This window comes from Lissotriton vulgaris, chromosome 2_1 (assembly GCF_964263255.1).
Source record: "Lissotriton vulgaris chromosome 2_1, aLisVul1.2, whole genome shotgun sequence".
NCBI classification, from domain to species: domain Eukaryota; kingdom Metazoa; phylum Chordata; class Amphibia; order Caudata; family Salamandridae; genus Lissotriton; species Lissotriton vulgaris.
The window spans coordinates 1,905,204,861-1,905,219,492 of NC_141687.1; positions in this window are offsets into that span (position 1 = coordinate 1,905,204,861).

The window sequence follows — 14,632 nt, forward strand, 5'->3', positions numbered from 1 at the left end:
GTTGTTGGGGGCCCACTGGTCCAACAATGTCAATCCCCACTCTTTGAAAGGGTACCCCCACCACAGGTAGTGGTATAAGGGGGGCCTTTGTTGTGCCACCTGATTTGCCACTGGCTTGACAGGTGACACATGAGCGACAAAACTCTTTAGTGTCTTCAGACATATGGGGCCAGTAAAAGTGTGGGGCAAGCCTGTCCCAAGTCTTGTTCTGGCCTAAGTGACCTGCAAGGGGAATTTCATGGGCCAAGGTGAGAAGGAAACCTCTCAGAGACAAGGGGATGACCAGTCTCCTGGTAGCACCAGGTTTGGGGTCTCTTGCCTCAGAGTAAAGGAGTCCATCATCCCAGTACACTTTATGGGCACCTGTGGCATTCCCTGCAGCCTCAGCAGCAGCCTGCTGTCTGAGGTGTTCAAGAGATGAACAGTCTAATTGAGCCTGCCTCAAGTCTGCCCTGGAAGGTCCCCCTGTCCCAAGGAACTCAACCTGTTCAGGTCCAAGCTCCCCTCTAGGACAGTTCCTTCTGGGGTCAGTAGGTCAGCCTCCTGTGAGGACTGATCCTCTACCTGAGGCAAGGGGGAAGGCATAGCCTTAACCCTACTGTTCTGACTCTTGGTTAGTGTCTGGTCCATTGTTCCAGGATCCAGCACTAGTTCAGCTGGGCATTTCTTGGCCTGTGACCTAGTCACAGCAAGGACATGTGCTGACAAACATAACATTTCCACATGAGTCCTATACTCCACATCTGACCATAAGGAGGATTCCAAATCATTGCCCAAAAGACAGTCCACTGGGAGGTCTGAACTAACAACAACCCTTTTGAGGCCATTTACCCCTCCCCAAGAGAAGTTAACAAGTGCCATGCTATGGTTGGTAGTGACATTGCTAGCATTGGTCACTAGGTAGTCTGAACGTAGTATTACCTGATCAGGGTTCACAAAGTTTGGTGTCACCATAGTGACACTGGCACAAGTGTCCCAGTAGGCCTGAGCCAATTTTCCATTGATTAAAGGCGTTTGCCTGTACTTGCCCAGAGTACTGGGACTTATTGTAGGGGTCAAATCCATGTCTCCAGTACAAACAAGAACAGCCTGTTTGGGTACCCTGACTAGGTCGGAGCCCCCCTCAGATACCAAGGTTAACCCCACTATAGCCTTTGGAGGAACACTACCACTACTAACTGAACTAGGGGTTGCAGGTGCCTTAGGGGCAGTAGTGGTAGGAGATTGGCCTTTCTTGGTGCACTCACTAAACCAGTGAGTATTACTTTTACAGTATTGGCACCATGGTTTCTTCTGACCATTATTCTTCTTCTTTTGGGAATTCTGGGACCCACCCTCGTTAGATTGTTGGGGCCCTGTTGAAGACTTCTGGTCATTTTGCTTATTCTCATTACCCTTCTGGTCTGCTTTCTTCTGGCCACCACCCTGGTTCTGGTTCTGCTGCTTGACCCTTGTCCTGACCCATCTGTCTGCCTTCTTTTCCAATTCTTGGGGAGAGGTTAGATCTGAGTCAATAAGGTGCTGATGCAACAACTGATTCTGACAATTACTTAAGATTTGTTCTCTCATAATTAGATTATACAATCCTGTGTAATCAGTAACTTTACTTCCCAGTAACCAACCTTCAGAAGCCGTAGTGGCACAATCAACAAAGTCAGCCCAATCCTGAGACTGCATTTTCTGGGTGTCTCTAAACAGCAACCTGTACTGCTCAGTTGTTAAGCCAAACCCATCAATCAGTGTGTTCTTCAGGACTTGGTAATTGTTAGCATCCTCAGCTCTAGTAGTGAGGAGCTTATCTCTACCTTTACCTTCAAAGGAGAGCCACAATATAGCTGCCCACTGACTCTGGGGGATGCACTGGACAGTGCATGCCCTCTCCAAAGCAGTCATCCATTTGTGTATGTCATCCCCTTGTTTAAAGGGGGGCACTATTTTACTCAGGTGTCTAGTATCAAAACTCCTGTCTTTATCTCTAAGGATAATGCTGCCACCAGTGGGGTCTGCCCCACTCAATTTCTGCTCTCTGGCAAAGGCAAGTCTTTGTTTGGCAAGGGCAAGTTCTTCCCTCTCAATCCTCAGATTGACTTCCCTCATCTTAGCTTCATGCTCCCTTCTCTGAGGGGATGTCATGCCTCTCTGAGAAGATGCCTGAGAGACATGGGTGTGAACAGATCTGTTAGAGCCTCTGGAGAGAGATCTAACTCGTCTATTCCCAAGGTTAAGCCTGCCTGAGGATGGGCCTGGGGGTCCCCCAGTTCCATTCTCATGTATGCTAAAGTTGGCCCTGGTAAGTCTGCTGACTCCTTCCTGACCATGGTTTACCTCACGATCAGATGAGTCTCCATCTCCATCCATTTCATCAGTTTCAGGGAATTTGGAGTCCTCCTCTAGTGGGGGTATGTTCCCTCTGTAGGGTCAGATGGGCCTGGATTAGAAGCCCTTCTGGCATCAAATGTCTCTAAGAGACCTATCAGAAAGTTACTTGTAGGGTTAGAACCCTGTTTTAGTTTCCTGGAGGTACACAATTGTCTCATCTCCTGGAAGCTAAGGGCTGCATATCTTGACATGACCTGTGGAGGGTCACCTTGCACAAGGGGAGCCACTGTGTTCTCTCCTGTGGTAGACATGCTTTTCTAGTGAGGTGTAAGTGGTGCACTTACCTACACTATGTGTTTACCTACTGATCACTTGCTAAGAGTTGTAGTCAGGGTGTGCTACTCCCTTTCTACTACAACAGCTGGTTCAGTAGAACTCAGAGTATTTCTAAGCTTGTTATATGTACCTATGGTACCTTATGTGATCTTTCAAATGATACCTCAAGATTATATTTGATAAAAACAACAGCAAGCTCAAATCCCAACCGCTGCACACCAATGTTAGAAGTTGGCCTGATATATGATGCTCACTAGTTCTAGTGATCACCATGTATCAGTCCAAACAACCCTTATGGTGATTGGTTGTAAGTCAACCTTATAGACCAGCTATCCTAATGGTAGCATGGACAAAAGCAGTCTTTAGGCTAAACTCTTTTGGCATGTGAAGCCAGCTGTTTTACCACATATAACCCCTTGAATGCCAAGTGAAAGGACACCACACAGGTTGTTATGAAAATAAACAAGTATTTATTAACTAACATACACCTCTGAACTCTTTATGAGGTCAGAGGGCTAAGCACATGACAAACTCTTAGGAAAAATACGTTTAAGTTGCACGATTTACAATGGTGCCCTAGGGGCACGACAAACCATATACTAAGTAAGTGGAATGTGAAAGTCAATCAAAGGAATGGAGCTGTCCAGAGGCTGTAGGATCGCTGGGACCACGCTATACTAACTTGAGGTTGGTAATAGGAGGCCCACGGAACGCGTGTGCAGAGTGTGCACTCACACGCGAGATGCGTACAAACGTCTATGGACAGTGCAGTTTTAAGAAAAGGTGAGTACGGACGTCCCTGACTAGATAGGACAAAAACGACGGTGGAACTGGACACTAGGAGAGTCAAGCTACCCTTGAGCACCAAAATGCTCGTGTTACCTCACCCACAGGCTGCGGGTGCATAGGTGCCAAGTCGTGTCGGGTTCCGGCATTGAAGTCTATGGAGCCTGGAGGAAAAGATGCTGCAGGCGGTCAGGAGGAAGATGTCCGGTGTGATCCAAGGGTGGATCAGTGAAGAGAAGAACCTGAAAGCAGAGGGGACAATGTTCAAGCCTCCAGCATCTCATCCCTTGAAGATCAGCATCCTCACTTCATCCCTTGCACCATGGGCCTCCATCTTTGGTGAGCTGCAGGAGGTCTTCTTGCAACTCCTGTGCCTTTGGCCTGTGGGTCCTTTTTTTTTGGGGGGGGGGGGGAATCTGTTTTTGAGTTTGGATATAGGCATGACAATTACATATATATGCACTGTTGGGCGTCTCAAATGCTGCAGATTGCACCACATGCAGGTGCTTGCTCAATATCAGTACATGTCATAATACAAAATAAAGACAATCTTGGGAGGAGAAAATCTATGCGTGCATTTCCAGTACATCTCCAATACTTAGGTAAGAGAAAGGGAAGGGAAGAGGGGACATAAGGACATGATAGTCTATCCATATATATTGCAGTCTTAACTGTCAATTGAAGCGTGAAGATCGGTACGTGTTTGCCACAGCGTGAGTGTGCACATGTACATGTCGAGCCGTTGGTGCACTGGCGCACATGTACAATTAGTGGTCAATAAAAGATTCATAGGAAAATACACACAAAAATGAGGGATGGGGAAAGAGGAAAATACTGCACATATTAGCTGGGAAGGAAGAGGGGGGAAGTAAGGGAAATGTAAAAACATATGTAACAAAACATGTAAACTCCTAATCCCCTACAGTTTCATAGACAGTATTATATATGGAGAAACAATTCACAGATATCCGTCGTCTTCCCATTTCCAGGATGCGTATATATATGATGTGTCAACCAGTATATGCTTGCCATGAAGGGAATGGCGTGGTGTATACGCAATCAGTATATGCACTAGGAGTCTAGGGTTTGGGCGTCGGATGGCTCCCCCGGAGGTGTGTCTATATTATATTGTATTTCAGTGCATATGGCATCCCAGCACGTGGCGTTAGGGATCTAGCTTAAGCCCAGGGTTTCCTCGCATTTAATAGCAAAACTTTCCGTTTTGGCCCATTCAAGCATGGAATTATGTCAAGCACATATGTGTGGGGGGGGGAGGGTCAGATGCTTTCAACTTTTTACTAATCAGCCTCTTGGCCACTGTCAATACTAGAATTTGGATGTGACTTTCGTGGCGGGTGTCCTGCGGAATTTATGTAATAGATATGCAGGCCATTCGAACGGTAAGTCTTGACCAGTGCAAATGTGTAACAATGCGGCTACATCCCTCCAATATGCGCTCACCCTATGACAGCTCCAGAACAGGTGAACTAAGTTGGCCCCCAGTTCCTCACATCTCGGGCATACGGCATCTCCGCGGTTAAAGGTTTGATTCATTTTTGCTGGCGGGAGATATGCCCTATGTATGATATACAATTGTATCTGCTGGAAGCGCATGTACCTAGGGATGCGTGTCGGGCTCTCAAGTACTTGGAACCATTCCTTATCAGTGAACTTGCGGGCCAGATATTTCTCCCATTTACGGAAAGGCATACCAAAGCTGAACGCTGCGTGAGCCCTGAGCAAAGTTGCAAACCAGTGTGGCAGATGTCTACTCTGTCCCATGACGTGTAGGTATTGCATGGTGAGATGCGTCTGCGGCTCTGTAGTGATGTCCCCCCATTTTACCGTGAGCAAGGCCACCAATGCTCAGTGAAAAAACTGTCCAGGTGGTAATCTACGTCCACAAGCTTTGTGTATGGCGTAAGCGTCCCCTCACGGTACAAATCTCCAAGAGTGTGAATGCCTTTTTCCTGCATCTCCCTGAGTGTAAGTGTTGACAGTACTGCTTGCCCAGTGGGGGTTCCCTCCAGTGGTATCGCCGGCAGATAGGGGACCAAGCTGCGTGCTATATATAGACTCCTGCGGAAGCATCTGTGGACCACAGCAAGTAGCAGAGGTCCTGGCGGACGCAGGCGCTGTCCCGGATGTAATAGTTTGACAATGCGCTCCTGGAAGTAGGGCGGTTGTGTAGTTGCAGTGTCTGCACAATGACAGTTCGACAACCACCGCGCAATCCATTGTAGGTTTGAGGCTAGGTAGTAATGTTCAAAACAGGGAGCCGCCAGCCCACCTCTATCTGTAGGCAGATACAGTTTGCTAAGTGCCATCCTATGTCTGGTATTGCCCCAAATGAAGTCTCTGAGTTGCTTTTCAAAGGAGGTAAAGAAGGAAGCTGGCACGTAGAGCGGTATGTTCATAAAGTAGTACAGGAGCCGCAGAAGTATCACCATTTTAATGAGGGCTAATCTGCCCGCTACGGCCAGTGGCAGCGTGCCCCAGAATCACATTTGTGACTCAATGGATGTCACTGCCCTCCCTAGGTTCCCATCAAAAGGATCGTTCCGTTGGCGGCAGATCTGAATTCTTAAGTAGCCGAACGTGTCAGGCTTCCACTGTACTAGCTTGCCACTCAAGGTGAATACTGGGTCACTAAGCCCATCTTTGAACGGGCAAATTCACGATTTATCCACATTTACTTTCCATCCGGAGAGTGTAGAAAACCCATCTAGTAATTGGGCCAGGTGGGTAGGAAACCGGGTAATATCCCTGATGTAGATGATTAGATCATCCGCAGACGGGGAAGGCATCGGAGATGTATGGGCCCATTTTTACTCTGACAGTTGCGTCAGTGTAAAGAAGACACGTCAATGGTATAAATGTTGGGCAAAGATCGAACTTCTCCAGTACTGCAAATAGATAAGGCCACTCTAAAGAATCGAAGGTCTTCTCTATGTCCAGCACAAGACACCCCACTCTCGGCCACTCCCCCAACTGAGTAGGTAGCCATCCCGTAGAAACGCAGCACATTGAGGTACTACGGGCGGAAGCCATTCTGGTCTGTATGGACCAATCCTAGGACTGTCTGAGTTAACGAGCCACCAACACCTTTACCAGTATTTTATAGTCGGTGTTAAGGAGGGCTAGGGGTCTATAGGAGCCCATCTCCCGCGGGTCTTTGCCTGGCTTCAGCAATGATATTAGATGAGCCTGGTGCATGGATGACGGAAGTGCTGAGAGTCCAATGCAGTGGTGAGGACAGTGCCAAGATGCTGCACTAAGTGATACGCCTTATAATACTCTGATGGTAGCCTGTCCAGCCCTGGGGTCTTCCCAGATGCTAGGGATTATAAGGCTTCGCCAAGTTCCTCCAGCAAGATCTGCTCATTGAGCATCTCTCTATGTTCCCTAGTCACTTTGGACACCTGCAGACCATCTATAAACCTACCAAACTCCTGGTCCTAGCAGCTACTGCAGGACTGGTATAGAAGTGTGTAGTGTTGCATCAGAGTCGCATGTATGTCGGGCTGCTTCTAAAAGTTGCCCAGTGTGCGCACATAGAGCTCCAATCGGAGCGCGGGCGTGGTCTTGCTGGATCAGCCAAGCTAGCAATCTGCAAGCTCTGAGTGAGTACGGGCTGTGTGTGGCGCATAGTTGTGGCAGCAAAGTCGCTCCATGTATTCCGCATGCCCGGAGTGCAATGCCTCACGCTCCAAATGCAGAAGTTGAGCCTCAATCTGCGTTAAGGAATCGGATAGCTGTTTGCGAACGTTCCATGTAGCCCCCATACAGTGGCCGCCAATGGATACTTTAAAGGAGTCCCACTCAACGAGCCCATTGCTGGCCGTGCCTTCATTTAGCTCAAAATATGTTAAGATCACCGTCCCTAGTGACGACCAGAATGCCGGATCTTCAAGGGCAGCTAGGTTGGAGACGCCAAGTGGGGACTGGAGGACGGTATGCTTCCCATCTGAGGTGTAGCAATAGGGGATAATGATCGGAGTGGGTCAACCCTAGGTAGTCAGCACCTCGGATAAGTGGGAGTAAAGCCTGTGATCCTACCAGCCTGTCTAGGCGCACATGTAACCCATGTACTGCCGAATAATGAGTATATACGGGCGGTGGGGTTAAGAAATCACCATACGTCATGTAGGGCCAAGTGTGTCAGCCAGCCAGAAAGTGATTGTGCGTTGGATGCAGAGATGGTCCTGTTGAGGGGCGGGAATGACCTGTCTAGGTCCACATTAAAAAGAGAGATAAAGTCTGCCCCCCAGGAGCCAGCGGGTCCCACTCCAGAGGGCAACTACCTCAGATATGCGCACAAGAAAAGAGGCCTGATCTGAGTTTGGAAATGTATATACGAAGGGTTCACCCAAAATAAGTCACTGGGACCTGGGTATTAAGGGTACTGAGACGAGGGGTCCCAGCAATGAAAGAACAACTATATATCATAAGTGACACCATTTTTTTTCAATTAATTCACAAACATTGTTGTTTATTCACAATGTTGTCGTATTTAAATTGCCAAACACGTTTGTAATGTAATTCAAAAAGTATTCAAAGTGCCCCTGGAAAGAGGAGGGAAGTGGTAAGGTGAAGGGTAGTGAAGGTGAAGGATAGTGACATAAAACCGGCAAAGCGGCCTCACTGTACTATGTATTGTAAGTCAGACATAGACATATACATCATTAATGCAGGAAAAACCTTAGAGAAATATCATGCTCCACATAATATACAAATTTTTATAATCATGGGGTAGAGCTGAAAAGTACACAGAGCTGTTAAAACTTGGCCAGTTTTATGTCACTATCCTTTACCTTCACTACCCTTCACCTTACCACTTCCCTCCTTCCCTTCCTTCTTCGCTTCCCCGACGACGGCACCTCCTGTAGACTGGCAAAGTTGCTTCCTCGCTTGAGGGTCGGGTCCCCGTCCACAGGCCTACTTCCTCCAGCCTGTTCCACGCCTCATCAGGCGAATCAAAGAAATGGGTAGTACTCTAGGCTATCACCCTTAGTCTGGGAGGGAACAGTAAAGAGTAGGGGAGCTCCAGTTCGCGTAACTGGCCTTTCACTGCAGTGAAGGTGCTTTGACACCTCTGCACCTGTGATGTGTAATCCGGGAACACCATGATTGGATTGCCACCAACTCTAAGATCGGAGAGCTTGCAAGTTTCACATAAAACTGTGTCCCGGTCTCTATAGTTCAAGAGCTTGAAGAGGAACGGTCATGGCCAAGCTCCTGGAGCAGGCCTTTGTGTTGGTGTACAGTGTGCCGGTGAGAAGTTGGCCTGGTATAGGATGTCCACTATTCTAGTGGGCACCCTGTATCAGTCCAATGGTGATGGTTGTAAAGTCAACCTTATAGCCCAGCTATCCTAGTGGTAGCATGGACAAAGCAGTCTTGGGATAAAACTTCAGAGAGCATGTGAAGCCAGCTGTTTTACCAATAATATTCCCTTGAGTATCAAATGAAAGGACAGAGTTCGAGATACGTTACAAGTTACTCATTAAGCATACTATAAGTTACACAAATACAATTCTGCCCTAGGGGCCTCACGAACCATATACTAAGTAAGTGGTATAAGAACCACTTCAGGAAAGGTGAATAGGCCTAGAGAATCGCTGGGGCTACACTGGGCAACCAAAGGTTAGGAAGTAGGCGTCCCACAGGATGCGTGTGCAGTGTTTAAACACACACGCGAGTTACCATAGAGATAGAATGGGAACGTGAAAGTTACAAAGTAGTAGATTTCGGACACTTCCGGATGGACCACGGGAAAACCCTGTTAAACTAGGACACTTGGATAGTTAATACCCACGGGAGCACCGGAGTACTCGAGTTACCTCACCCAGGGAAGCCGGGTGCATAGGTGTTCTTTTGTGTCGGGTTTCGTTTCTGAATCCTATGGAGAGCTGCAAGAAAGTGCTGCAGGCGACCAGGACAAAAGTGTCTGGGTGGATCGGAGTCGAGAAGAACCTGAAAGCAGAGGGGACAGAGTCTGGCTCACTAGCCAGTGACCAGGAAGGAACCAGGCGATGTTGAGATGCAATCAGGTGAAGAGGTGAAGTTGTCTCTGCAGCCACGTGGACCAGGAGGCGTCGACGATGACCAGGCGTTGGATATGAGCAGTCCCACGAAGGACCTAGGTGACTGCGGTGTCAGTATCCAGATTGGGCCCAACAAGCTTTGGTAACCGCAACCCACGCAGAAAGTGAAGATGGGCTTCGGTTTAGACCAGCAAGATTTGGGGCGCTTCTCCTTCACAGGGAAGCTGGAGCAAGACTGGAGCAACCAGGCAAGCGTTGTTGATTCAAAGATTCGTCTTCGTAGGGCTCACTAGCCAACGGGCTAGCAAACGGGAAGACGCGTCTAGCTGAAATGCAGGAGCGGGCCCTACGCGGCACTCGTGGAGTGTGGAGGGCTGAGCTTTGGTGCAAATGCTGCTCGGGTCTGGGGCTTCTCAAACCTCAATGCACAACTTCGAGGGTACCTCTGAAGCTGCACGGTTAGCAAAAAGCAAGTAGTCCAGGATGTCCGGTCCCACGTCTCTCATGTCCTCCACGGGTCTCAGCTTTGCTGTGGGTGTGGATCGGAGTCGGAGAAGTCTGGAAGTCCAGTTCCTGAGTCGCTGAGTCTTCGGGTTCCGGCAGGAGCGTCGACAAAGCAAACCGGCAAGTTACTGGTGGTGCCTGTTTGCACAGGGTGGTTACTCCTTGACCACAAGGGAGATGTCTTCAGTCTTCCAGTCGATGTAGAACGTCGAAGGTCCAAGAGTTTCGTTTCAGAGTTTCTTTCCAGGATAATCTAATGTCTCTAGACACAGCTCCTATCTTTATACTAAACTAAGGGGCTGGAATACCTGCTACGTCCCTCCTATGGGTGGACCCTGAGAAGGGGGTAGTTACATTTATTTTATTTTTAACATTTATAAAGTGGACTGTTACCGAGCGGTGTCCTGGCGCTGTAATGATAGCTCCCCTAGCTAAGCCTCAGGTTTAGTTTAGAAACAACCACGTTTTCAAGCTTCCCTTTCTCTTTGTCCAGTTTTGTGCCAGATCTGGGTCTGGAGTGCCCCAGCAACTGGTTTGAACCGGGCTATTCATGGAGCACCTTGTGTGCCCCAGGCAGTGTCTGGAAAAGCATCTTTCCATTGAACCCACCCTGCCCCAATCCACTACAGGCTGTCTGGGGAGGTGCCAGCACCTCCCTCGACAGGAAACCTATTGTCCAGGCCTCCACTGCCGCAGTTTTGTCCAGCTGCAGGAGGTCAGACTCGTGTCTGTGGCAACAGCATCCATTTTGTGATGCTGAGTGTGAGAAGTTGGCCTGATATGCAGTGCTCACTATTCTAGTGATCACTGTGCATCAGTCCAAACGACCCTTATGGTGATTGGTTGTAAGTCAACCTTAGACCAGCTATCCTAGTAGCGTGGATACGAGCAGTCTTCGGGCTAAACTCTAGAGGGCGTGTTAAGCCAGCTGTTATACCATCACATATACCCCTTGAACACCAAGTGAAAGGACACCACACAAGTGTTATGAAAATAAACAGTGTATTTATTTTAAGTCACAACAGCCCTGTACTCTTTATGAGGACAGGGTACTAAGCACACAACAAAACTCTTAGGAAAATACTTCAAGTGCACAATCTACACAAATGCCCGAGGGCACGGAAAGTTGGTGTTCTCGGGCAAACCCGATAAGGTAAGTCGGAAGCGACAGTGACTCTGGACCCTTAGATACTGAGACTATGCTGGGGCACCGAAATGCCGAAGTTACCTAGCCCAGGAGCTGCGGCTGTATAGGTCTTTACAGACGTCGGGAATCCTCGCTGACGAACCAGGAGCCTGAAGGAAGGAGTTGCTGGCAGGCGACCAGTGAAGATAGTTCGTAGAGATCCAAGCCTGGATCGAAGATGGATGACACCTGAAAGCAGAGGGGACCAAGTTCGTAACTACTAGCCAGTAGTCAGAGGGCACCAAGAGGGCACCGGATGGTAGTCACCTCGACTAGGTGAGTGGGCGACGCTGGGCTCTGCAGTCTCACGGACTGTAGGAGAGTAGGGTCTGCAATCCTATGATCATCCAGATTTTTTGCTTTTGTTTCACTGGTTTACGACTTTCCCTGGCTGTGGGCCTGCCAATCAGACCCACAGCCTAGCTGTTCTCTCACTAAATTGACATGTGTACCTTAGGGGCATTCTCCAATTGGAACTGGGCCACCTTCTCAGACCCTGTAACTCAGGGCATAGGTGTACCGAGGGCCTACCAGGGGCTGAAGCATGTATTATGCCACCCCTGGATGGCCATCTAAATCTGACACAACTGGCTGCACGACAGCTGGGGCAAGGTGGTGTAATCACCCTTTGCTTTAGATATAGTATACCTATATCTAACCCTAAAAATGGACACACAGATTCCTATCAGTCACTCCTATGGCAGGCCTTGACAATCCTGAAGGCAGAGTGCTTGGAATCGTGGGAAATGGTGCTCTGGCATGAGCTGAGCCCGTTTGCAGCTTGCGGAACCAAGTCCTAATAGCTGTTCCATGATGACGCATACCATATACTCTTAAGTGCATTATAATCCTCGCGGTTAAATGCTATCTTTGGTATTGCTTTATCAAAACATGTTGAGTAAGGTGTCATACGAATTGGAATACTAACCCCTCGCCAATTCTGGCGACGGGGTTAGCATTCCACCCTTCTAGAGGGACACGACATGTATGTAACTGTGAACCCCGGTTAAAGTTAAACGAAGCCTCAGCTCCACAAAATGGATGCTGCCACCACAGACACAAGTCTGACCTCCTGCTGCTGGGAGTCCTTCCAACGAGGAGAGCTTGGACAAAGGGTTTCCTGTCAGGGGCGGTGCTAGCACCATCCCAGACAGGGTTTTGTGTATCCTGGGTAGGCAGGGCTTTACAGGAAGGTGACTGCTGAGTGGCACCCCGGTGCTCACTACGCATCTGCCGGCTAGAACCAGTTCCAGGGGCACACCAGCCCCTGGCCTGGGGAAAGTCCGGCATGGGAGAGGGGTGTAACCACCCCCCTTCCTGGTCCCACCCCTAGGGCAGGACCTAGTCGCGTACCCACTGGAACTGGACACTAGGAGAGTCAAGCTACCCTTGAGCACCAAAATGCTCGTGTTACCTCACCCACAGGCTGCGGGTGCATAGGTGCCAAGTCGTGTCGGGTTCCGGCGTTGAAGTCTATGGAGCCTGGAGGTAAAGATGCTGTAGGCGGTCTGGAGGAAGATGTCCGGTGTGATCCAATGGTGGATAACTGAAGAGAAGAACCTGAAAGCAGAGGGGACAATGTTCAAAGTCACTAGCCAGTGACTGGAGTGGAACCAGATGTCGTTGTCGCGATCAGGTGAAGGTGGACGCTTGTCTCAGCAGCCACGTGGACCAGGTGGTGTCTTTGACGACCAGGATGGAGGCACGAGCTGTCCCACGCAGGCTCTCGCTGTCGGCGGTGTCGTCTTCGGATTCGGAATCAACAGGCCTTGGCAAAGGCAACCCACGCGGTGAGTGGAAACGGCGTCTGGAGTGGACCAGGGGGGTACGGGGTGCTCCTCTTTTGGAAGGGAGCAAGGGCCAGTCTGGAGCAACCAGACCAGCAGTGAAGATTTCGCAGTTCGTAGTCTAGGAGGCCACTAGCCAGCCGATGTGAGAAGTTGGCCTGATATATGATGCTCACTAGTTCTAGTGATCACTGTGAGAAGTTGGCCTGATACATAGTGCTCACTATTCTAGTGATCACTTTGTATCATACCAAACGACCCTTATTGATGATTGGTTGTAAGTCAACCTTATAGACCAGCTATCCTAGTAGCATGGACAAGAGCAGTCTTTAGGCTAAACTCTAGAGGGCGTGTTAAGCCAGCTGTTATACCATCACATATACCCCTTGAACACCAAGTGAAAGGACACCACACAAGTCGTTATGAAAATAAAAGGATATTTATTTATAACAAGTCTACCCTGATCTCTTTATGAGTCAGGGAGCTAAGCACAGAACAAAACTCTTACGAAAATACTTTAAGTTGCACAATTTACACAAATGCCCGAGGGGCACGAAAAACCATATACACTAAAAGTGGAATGCGAAATACTAGCAGGTAAGTAACAAGATCCAGAGGCTTCAGGATCGCTAGGACTACACTACTGAACCCTAAGGTTAGGAGCAGGAGGCCTAGGGAGATCGGGTGCAGAGTGTGCACTCTCACGTGGGATGCGGGACAAAGTCTATGGAGGCTAGTATTCACAAAGTTACTGTTATCGGACGAATCCGACTAGATAGACTGAAAACGACAAAGGATCTGGACACTTAGATAGTGAACCTACGTTGGAGCACCGAAATGCTCAGGTTACCTAGCCCAGGGGCTGCGGCTGCATAGGGTTCAAAAGACGTCGGGAATCCTCGTTGAAGTCTATGGAGCCTGAAAGAAGAAGTTGCTGGCAGGCGACCAGTGAAGATGTCCGGAGTGATCCAAGCCTGGATCGGTGATGGAGACGACCTGAAAGCAGAGGGGACTCGGTTCTTAATCACTAGCCAGTGATTAGGTGGGCACCAGGATGGCACCGGATGAAGTCACCTCGACCAGGTGAGTGGGCGAAGCTGGACTCTGCTGTCCCTCGGACCAGGAGCGTTGTCGGCGACCAGGCTGGAGGTGCGAGCTGTCCCACGAAGGTGTCTGCTGTCGGCGATGCTGGACCCAGGATTGGGGCAACAAACCTTCGCAAAGTCAAACCCAAGCGGTGGAGTCAAGATGGCGTCTGGAGTGGACCAGGAGGGTCCGGGTGCTCCTCTTTTGGAAGGGAGCAAGGGCCAGTCTGGAGCAACCAGACCAGCGGTGTAATCGTCGTGGTTCGTCGTCAGGAGGGCCACTAGCCAGCAGGCAAGTGACCGGACAACGCGGTGAGCAGCAAAGAGCAGAAGGGCCCCACGCAGATCTCGTGGATGCTGGGGGGCTGGACTTCGGTGCTGGAGCTGCTCAGGGTCAGGGCTTCTCAAACCCCAAAGCACTCACTCGAGGATCCCTCGGCGGTCGTGCTGGTTAAGCGTCGTGCAGTTTCAGAAGATGGCCGGTCCCTCAGGTCTCGTCACACCCACGATTCTCAGCTGGGCTGATGATGCAGGTAGAGGTCAGAGATGCCAGGGAATCCGGGTCTCGTCGAGCGGGGCAGT